The following is a 10,415-nucleotide window of genomic DNA, read 5'->3' on the forward strand; positions in this document are numbered from 1 at the left end:
TATTTTGTGTGCAGTCATACTCAGTAACACAAAGGCGCATATTACCATATACTCTGCCAAAGTTGTTTGAAAGGAATGTGGTTCTCAGCAAGGAAAAGCTTCCTTGCACCTGCATTTCAAGTAGGAAATTTGCTTTGTCCTTTGCAGTATTCTAGAAAAAACATTTATAGGTCATCAGGACCTAGTTTGTATAAAAGAGAAGCAGCATGACACAGCAACACATTGCTTCCAGTGGCATTACACCCCACTGTAGCACTGGTAACTGACTGATGGGAAGCAATAGAGGTTCTTATCATAGACCATATTTTATTTTACAGATAAAACAATAGGGTTAACACAACTCCTTTGCAAAATACCAACCTTAGGTTACTTTACTCCCACTTACATTTGAACCAAAGTAATGCACAGATTTTGAGTTGGCACTTTGCAGGAGACAGAGTTCCAGCACTGAACCTGTGAATTTTCCAGCACAGCTCACCTTTTCAGGGGGCAGCATGTCTATGGTTTTGTACTGCTATTCTGCATGCTTATTCTGCTGGTACCTTAAAGAATCTTGCAAAGTCCTGTTAGCAAGCAGTGGTTTTTGGCTGTGTTTTTATTTAGAAAAATGGTTGCTCACAGTTGAGTTTTGATATACGCAGCTTGTTACGATAAAAAGGTGGAATGAAAGACAAGTGGATGTTCTCTGACTCCCAAAGGGATCAGAGTGACACTGCAACTTTACGGTTGTGATGGCAGTGATTATTCTGTATGTACTCCTCTTTGTCTATAATACAATACAATAAAAGGGCAAGATGCATTATAGTATTTGGTGTGCTTTGTTACTGATTTGAAAAATGATAGTGCTTATGCATTAATAAGTATCTGGTCTCTAATTAGGTGGAAAATCCACAGAGAAAAAATGCTATTTTGAATACAAAAATAAAGAAAACTTGTATTTGGGCTAAATTTATGAATGTAATCTTATTTGCTGAAGTATAAAATCAAACTCACTCTTATTTGAAATTGAAAGTACTGCAATGATTTTTGTGAGCTTTTTTAAGGACCCCATACTCTGTACTTGGTGGTTGTGATAAAGCTTCTTATAATTGCTGGATGGCATGAAGAAAAAAAATTGAGCTAGATAGTTTTAATTTATTGTTGCTCATTAAGTTAATTTAAATTCAGAACCCCCTTGAGTCTCCACTTACTAGAAGAAACCGTCTATTTTACAAAAGCATTTATTTGCAGGAGGTCTTAAAGCAGAAAGTCTGTTTTTGCACACAACACTTCCAGCACTGCGGAGCTGCAGAGCCAAGGCAGTTCTCATGACCTTTTGAAACGAAGCCGTGTCTTCTTTTCTTTTGGTGCAGTGCTGCTGCAGGTAGCCCTGGGCACATGGCATTTGTACACAAGGTGGAGTGCAAGTGGTAGGCTGTAAGATGCACAGCCAAGTCCTCCCTGTAAGAGAAATGGTATAATCATGTTAGCGTGGTGCTATCTCTGGGTAGGCAAGGTGATGGATAAATCCTGGTAATGATCTCCACATCTCCAGAGCTTCTCATACCTGAGCTAATGCCTTCTTTGGGTGTAATTCTGTGTGTATTCTAAGTTAGTAATTTTGAACTGAGTCTCAGGACAACTCTCTGAAGACATATCTCTGGATTTCATTCTGAAAAATGGGAACACAGTTTATCTTGCTTGTAATGAAGATTCCTGTTAGGTAACATCAAAGTTAAGTAGTAGTATTGCTAGCTGAATCTGGCTAGTGTATGGGCTGGTGTTCCTTGCCCATATTTTTGTGTGGAATACTCTGAAAGCCCCATGGAATACCTTCTCCAGATGGAAATCTCGTATTTAGAAATCAGTTATATCTTTGTACCCAGAACTAGTCTGTAGGTAACTCCTGGGTGATCTGAGCATCCAATATACATTCCCCATTTTCTAAGCAAGAGTTATAAAGTGTGTAGGTAGTTCCCTTAAGAGTAGCCATGTGGTTTCTGCACCCCCTCCTTCACCTGCCCCAGGCTGGTACCCAGAGACAAGACCTCCTTCTGTAGCAGTGGGACTTGTGGAGGGGGCTGATGCTGGCTGTTTGCTACCAGAAGACAGATCTCACCCTGCTCAGAGACAGCACTTGCTGTGCTGAAGGAGGCTAACAGGAATTCCAGTTTAGTTCAAAAGTAATTTAAAAGAAGAAAGGCTCTGAGGCTGTTGTGCCTTTCCCAAGGCAGAGGAGCACAAAGGATGTTTTTTCTTTGGAACTGGCACAAGGCAGAAAGTTTGCCTTTGCCTCTCCTGGCAGACAGGAAAGAAGACCCCCTTGCCTAAATGTTCTGCTTAGTCCTTCCCTGGCCAGGACTCAGTGAGTGAGAGAAAAGGGGAGCAAATGTGGAGAGCAAAAGAGAGACCTGCCCTCTGCAGCCTGGCTGAGTTCCTGGCAAATCGGTGCTCCTGACTGAGAAACCAGAGCTGCAGCCTCCTAAGGATTTATATGCTGTGCGTGGTAAGCGGAGGCTGCAATAATTTTGAATGAGGGCAGTGCTGCAGACAAAGCCAGCACAGCGGTATCAGGAACAGGATTTGAAACGAGGAGCACAGAGATGTTGTGCGCACTGATGCAAAAGAAGGGATTATTTTCCCCGCTCTCATCAAGCATGGCATGTGAGTTTTCCAAGCTTTCCAGAACCTGCTTTTGAGAGCTGTGCAATGAAATGCAGATGGAAGAGGTGGCTGTGAATAATCCCTGTGCTCCTCAGCTGGAGCTGTGCAGAACATGGAAAGTCTCAGGGAGGCTTTGTGCTGTGCTTGTTCCCAAAGAAAATATGGAAGAGCTGGAAGCATCTTTTGCAAACTGGTACTTGCTGATTTGAAAATTAAGGGGAAACTAATTTGCAGGTGCTTTTACTAGCCAAGGAGAAAGGCAGCACTCACTTAAAGAGTGTTCTTGGCAGCAGAAGTTAAATAGAGGTGGAAAACTAATATCAGTTGCAAATAGGTATATGTATGTATAATGTGTATATATGTATAAAATATTTAGCCTCATTTTTGCTCCAGTAAACATTTTGAATAAATAATTTCTCACAGCGATGGATGAAGCAGGATGGGTCTGTCTGCTAAACTTCTAAAAAGACACCATGATTTTCCAACTTCTGATTCTGGCTCTGCCTTGAACAGGCCTTGCGGCTCTGTTCAGAACATGCACTCAGCATCTCTGCATCTCCACACGGGCAAAGGAAGGAAAGCATTTTCCCCCCATATGCTCATGATAATTTGCGACTGCTGGAGAAGGATCCCACACTAGAAGGGCCTTTGGCCTAACCCAGCGTGGACAAGCTTATGTGCTTATGTTATGTTTTCTATGTATATAGCTAGAAAAGAAGTTGAAGTTATTATCTTCCTTCACTGAACTCCAGAGGAGAGGAATGAGAAACACAAGGAGGCTGTTAGGAAACCACTTCATCAATCTCATCATTCTTGAGGAGACTGAAGCACATGGTAAACCTTAACAGAGCCCACTTGCCTCAAACCTGTCTCACCCAATCCATCCCTGAGCTGGGTGGCAAAGGGGAGACGACTGGATCCCTGAGACATGTAGTTCCAGTTGGCTGTTGAGTTCAAAGATGATGGAGAGGAGAAGCGAGAACAAAAGGACCAGTTGCAACACAGAGCAGCCATCCATGGTGGAGCTTTATACAGCGAAGAACTGCAAGTATCCGCTTGCCTGTCTGTGTGTAAACACAGCCCTGTCCCTAGCAGATAAAAAAGAATGAACATTGATGATGTTCATTAATGTCCAATATTAAAGCTTCAGTTCACTACATCCATCATTATGTTTTCCATGCAATAGCTCTTTGCAGAAAAGTCTCCAGTAAATGATGGACCTTTTGTTCAGCCTGGCTTGTTTGAATGCATTCTTTGAACTCCATGTTTTTGTTCATGCTGAAATTATGATCAGAGCAGTTTTCTCAACACTGTGGCCCAAATTCTACCCTTATATGCCCACATGGGATTCTTCATGAACTCACTGGAAACCACAAGAGGTGACTCAGACCTGTTTCACACTAACACAGCGCTTCGTTTACTCTGTGTGTGTCTAAAATAACTGCCTTTTGTATTTCCTACAGCTCCCTTACTGTAGTGTAAAAGGTTTTCCTGGGGAGAGCAAAGCCCCTGTGCCCTATCCCTAGAAATACAGAACAGGGGACTGAGGGCTGAGGAAATTTGATCCTATAAATTGTTTCTCAAGCTGATCACGAGTTGGCTTCAAGATTAGATGTTATCCATAGTTTAAGTACTGACCATGTGAAATAACAAACAGAAGCCTAGCCTTTTTGTAGTGGTGCAGAAGGTATTAATAATCTTAAAAGCATTAAGTACTAAAGATAGATGGTGTCTGCAGCACTGATTACAGAATATATGTGTTTTTTCTAACTGTTGCTACACCAACCTGCTTTTAATGCTCTGTACATTATAGATGGGGAAAGAATGACACTTCTTAAGAGGACAGATTCTCTTTACATCAGATTTCATTCATATAAATAAATGAAAAAGGCAAGGTAAAACTATGGATCTACACTTTTTTTTTGCAAAGACACAATAATGATAACAAGTATATCTTCTCTGATGTTTAATTCCTTTTCTTTTTAATTGCTTAAGAAATGTGCCTGTATCTCACTACTCAGGTGTGCGTTTCTCAACTGTTCAACTGTTTACAGACTGTTTTGAATGTATAGCAGACTGTAAAGGATGCTATACGTTCATAACTTAACTTAACTGCTCATCAGTAGCAGTTAAGTATAGTATAAGCCTGAAGAAGAATTTGGAAACCAGGAATTCTTGAGCTGTGATACAGCTTTGCCACTCAGGTGCTTTGGGGTACACGCCATGTTTCCTTTGCCATCTCTGGCCTCCAGATTCCTCAGTGGAGGAATACTCTTTTCATAAGAAGAATGCAGACCCCTGTGTCTCACTTGTGGATGTATTAAAAGTAAATATGTCATTTATATATGAAAATAGCAAAATCCTCGAGTTACAATTGTTTTAAGGTGAAATCTGTAGACATCATAGCTCTGTATGACTTCTCGTGTCAAAGATACAAATAATTAGTGTCTGTCTAACTATTGCCTGTTTAATTAATATTTGGATAATTTATACAGGAAATTAGAGAGGTGAGTGTTACACATTTAAGTCATTTCATAAAATCACCAATTTTCCTACTTGTAAACTAATGAAAAAACTTTATTTCAAATTCTGGTCCATATTTCTGATGCATCTTCCTGAACTATGTTTCTTATATTTCCTTTCCCCAAGCAACCACATGAGTAAGTTTCAATACCAAGATGGGCAACAGCAAGGAAAAACCAAGGTTATTCTATGAACATTCACAAAGGAGGACGAAGGAGAAGGTTATAAATTTTTGTTCAGAGACTTGATTTAATATGTGACTTGCAAGACCCATCATAACATGATCTTCTGCATCTAAATAGACTGCTGTGTATTACCTGCAACAGAAAATTACTCCATGCCCAATAATGCATTGAATAATTGTGATTTTGAGTTTGTGAAATAATTCTGAAGAATGGATTGTAGGGAATCCAGAATGCTTCATTGTTTTGCAAAAAAAAAAAAAAACCAAGGAGAAGTTGCAAAATTTAAAACCTTCTTCATTGCAAATAATTAGCTGTTTCCCATACATACAGTTATATAACAGAAACGAACAATTTTACTGTGGTGGAGTTTGAGTTAGTCTCATTTAAACATTTGTTGAGAGGATCTGGACCTGAAGTAAATGAAGGCCCTCAATGGATTTAATGGGTATTGGACCTTATCCAGCTCTCTAAGAACAAATGCAAGCATGCAACACTTGAGAGAAAAAATCAAACTAGTGGCTAAAGTCTGGGAAGACAAATATGGTAAACTTGGGAAAAATGCATTTAGCTCCTTTCCATTTGACATGATGTCCATTTAAAATTTTCATTGTACATGGCACATGAGCAAGTTTTTTGTATTGCCCTCTCAAGGTTAGTTGCCATTAGACCTGCAGTTTATTCATGGAAGGCCACCAGATACCTCATGTACATCAAGCCAGGAACTTTATCATCAAATTCATAGTCTGGAATTAGCAAGTGTGAGGTTTTCTGGCTAAGACTGGCAAACAGTTGGCTGTTTGGACGCCCATATACTCCTCCCAGGCACTGCCAACCTGGAGAAAGCATCCAGCCACTTCAGCCCGACTGACTGAGTGGCTCTGTGGAGAACAGCCCCCTGACAAAGTGCTGCTGCACTCAAAGGCGGGCAGGATGAGCCACCAGCACCTCCCTCAAGGAACCCCGTGTCATGGAGGCTTGTCACCCTTGCCAGGGAGAAGTTTTGCAGGCTGACTAGCATGGCTTGCCTGAGCGCTGAGCAGGGAGAGCAGAATGCTGTACACTGCAAGTGCTGCAGCCACTGTAGCGCACAGAAGCATGTCAAGGTATACGTGAATCGGTTAAGAAAAACTCAGAAACCAAAGTCTCAGGTTTGTGTTTGATACTAGCTGTATTCTGCACATCTTTGATACACATAAACGCGCCTGAGAGGTGGCATTTCCCAGAAGTTTCCTAAAGCACAAGATGAAAAGGGATACCCAGTGAAGAGAACCAGCCTTCCAAGGTGCTGTATTTGGATGTCCAGAACTTACGGCGCCATTTTGTGTGCCCTAGACCAGGCGCCATTTTGTACACCCTTAGAATGGCACCTGTGAGAGGGGTGGACAAAATGGCCACCAGTGGGCAGACTCTCAGGGCAGAGGACAGCCCTGCTGTCACCACACTGAGGACCTGGCCTTGTACCCCGGAGAATGAGGTTGCTGGCACTGGTGAGAGCCTCTATTTCTTCCTCTGGGCATGAAAACACTACTCTGGAACACTGATCTGTGAGGAACATCTGGGAGCAGGGGGACAAAATGGCAGATGTTTGTCACCAGCCATTTTCCTGGACATGTCACTTCCCCAAATGTTCAGCAGACTGTGCCTGGGGACGAGAACTGCCCTCAGGCCCGTTCTTCATGAAGTGAATGCAAAGCCCGAGCAGAAGGGCAGAGAGTTGTACATACCTTAAGATACTGAAAGAAACCAACACCAGTGTGTTAATGGGAGGAAAGCATATGCAGGCTTCATATTCTGTGGGAATTGAGACCCCCAATTGCTTTTTGCCTGAGGCAGTTGGGTTTGGCCCCTTAGGAAGGCCATTCCCCTGGCCTGAGCTGGCTTCCAGCAGCCTTTGATAAAACCCCAGCCCTGTAGTATTTGACAGTCATTGCTCAAAGCTGCCCCTTCATCTTGAGACAGCCATATTGCAGAATTTGGGATGATTCCAGCATAATGCTGGTGTATTGTTTGTTTGCAAGGAAGGAACAGACCTAAAATGCACTTTGCTGCTATGTTATCTCAATAGCATGGCTCTGATTAAATTACATGGGAACCACCACGTTACAACCTCACTGTCAGTCACAGAATCTGCCAGGTTATTTGCTCTGCCAAATCCAGGAGTTCAGAATCACAAGCACTGCAGGAGAAATCATGGGATTTTTATAAAAAGCACACGACAAAATTAATATATCCATTTTGGTTCTCTTAATTTGGTGCCAGTTTTCAAGCTTTGAGTCACAAACTTTTTCAAACTTTAAGTAGCTGGAAATTACAGCAGGAAATAGTGCAGAAATGGTATTAAATCTGAAAAGCTGATAACTCCAGAGAGTTGAGATTTTTAATGGGTTGCCCTTTGTTATTAGAGTAGATAGAGCATGAAGAGTCCTATGCTACTGCAAAGACCCCTGCAGCCTGTAGTCAAAGAACTCCATCGCCTTTCTCAGAGTTCAGCTACTGATGAATTTAGTCTGGTGAATCAGGCAAAGGTTGCTTCCACATCACGTCATTCATTGCATTTTGATGTAGGCTTGGACACAGTTTGCTGAACTACCTTTTGTTGTGCCTCATAAAGCAAAAGCAGATACTGGGTTTGCACACACAGATGGCTTCTCAAATGTTTCCTGAGGAAATGATTGTGGAGCTCAAGGGACTTAGGTGTGATCTTGGAATCAATTCAATTTTGAGATGCTGTAAGAAGTTTTGCTTGAAAAGCAAGACAGGATAGCTGTGCATGGGATACTGATGAACAAAGGTAGAGAGACTGGATAGAGGAACTGGATGGAACAGTGAGCCAAAATACAATGCTCCAGATCTAATACTCTAGATATACTTTCTGTAACAACTGTTTCAGTTCTGCACATCCTGGGAATCGATATGTGCCTCTGGAGTATGAACAATAAATCTTGCAAGGTGCTACAATAGCAGCTTGCTTAAAACAACATACATCCATGCTTAACAGCTTTGCAAAATTGGACCTCGAGGGCTCAGTGCTCTTTGGGATTCACCGCTTAGTGAGTTTTGCTCTCTGTTCGATGGTGCCATTATTCTAGCCATGACAGTTTTTTCCATTATGTACCCATGTGTTTGGAACCGCTGAAAAAAAGATTCGCTCCAGATGGAAATGCAGCATGCAAACCATCCAAATGCTATTTTTGTAAACAGCATTTCAAGAACAATTTTTTGGGACTTTATAATATGGGCACTAACAAGAACAGGAAAGGTGATTTGAATGTGGCTTCCAGCAGCTTTTTCCCACTTAAAGACAGTGTCGTGGGACACTTCATTTTACACTGTCACTGGGCTGCAGAGTTAGGCCAGCTGAAGCCACAGAGCAGCTCCAGCAGGTCCTCTTTCATGGGGACAAGAGCTAGAGGAGCATAAAGGGTAGCTCAGCCCTCCTGTGTGGTGAGCTGGGAACCCCAGCAGGGCTGTTTTAGCAAACGCCGCTTGCGAGTCAGAGGGATTTGTATTGATAAGCCCCTGTACTATCCTCCAGGCCCCGCTGAAAAAGGTAATGCTTTGGCTAGGAAAGTTCGAAGGAAACAGAAAGTCTCCAGCCCATTCCTTGGGGACAATTCTTTCAAAAAATATTCAGAAAAGCAGGATTGGAGCTCTAACTTGGAGAAATTTGGGGGGTGAAGCATTTAAAGATGGATTTTAATAACTGAAGAGATAAGCAGTTGCTACTATACTCAGCAACCCACATTTATCCATCAGGACTGTCTGAGGAAGTGTGAAAGGGCAGGGCTTCAGGCTGACTCCCGTCAAACTCGGCATGCAGTGCTGGAAACTGAGGCTGGGAAAGTTGTGGTGAGGAGTTGAACAAGCCAACAACTGTCTCAGCCTGCACATTTCATAGATGGAAGGGGCATTCCTTAGGATCTCCTTAAAAGGGTCCACTTCTAGGGCACTGAAAAGATTGTGGATGAGGAATAAGGGTCCAAGCATATCACAGTGGGATTTAAGCTGTGTTAAGTTGATGAATTTTCTTGGAAAACAAGTGTTCTTTGTATTATTGCAAGTTAAAACGGTGGCATTTGTACCTTTGCTAGACTTTAAACAATTTATTTTCTTTACAGTCTGGAAAAGCATGACTAGGGTATGGTCATTTTAGGCTCTGTTTTGGGATGCTGGGAGTGGTCTTCTGGGATGGATAAACTGTACTGTGAATCAATACCTTTACCTTGCTTCTAAAATAATTGTAAGGGAGTAAGCTCCTTAGTGGAACTAGGTGCCTGAAACATTAGGAGCTTCAAGCCAAAGCATAGATATATGTGACTGCCCCAAACTAAAGCATGTGTAAGATCACTCAAAAACTATATGAGAAGGGCTTGAGGCTGTGAATGTATAAATTAGATTGTCAGTCATAGATGGGTTTATTTTTGGTTTGCAGTAATGTGTTTTGTCAATGTCTTGAGTACATTTGGACCTCCAGGTCTTTCCAGTACCTGCTGGCTCTTTGCCTACCACATATGTGCAGATATCCAGGCTGAAATTTCACATTTGCTGACAATTATTTTGTTTCCATGCATCTGTTAACTTTATGCAGTTCCACATTTCCCTGTGAGCTTTTATGACAATAAAGTTAGAATTCGCCTCTCTCTTAGGGAGTTTGAAAACCCAGTTCTTAATCATTTCTAACAGAAAATAAGCAACCAAATCTTTCACCTGTCTTTCATTTTCCCATCCATCTAACTGATTTACAGAGGCTCATCGCTGTGTGAAACGTGTGAATTGTTGTATTTCATTGATTTCAGCTTCTTGATCAGTTCTCCACACCAGATTTCAACAAAAATGTAAGCACTGAGGCTGGAAGGCTCTGTCACAGTTGTTCAAGGCTAGCTTGTTTTTCCCTTTGGGTATTTTCTAGAATATGTTCTTACACAGAATGTATCTCTCTCTCTGTAGGCTTCTTTTTCATAGTTTTCCAAAGCCTTGGTGCTTCCTTGTCAATAAAGCTTGGCACACTTCCAGTCACAGTGCTTTGGAGCTTTATTCTTTTGTGACTGAAAGAGTCACTGCTAG

Source organism: Ciconia boyciana, chromosome 5 (genome assembly GCF_034638445.1).
Source record: "Ciconia boyciana chromosome 5, ASM3463844v1, whole genome shotgun sequence".
NCBI lineage: Eukaryota > Metazoa > Chordata > Aves > Ciconiiformes > Ciconiidae > Ciconia > Ciconia boyciana.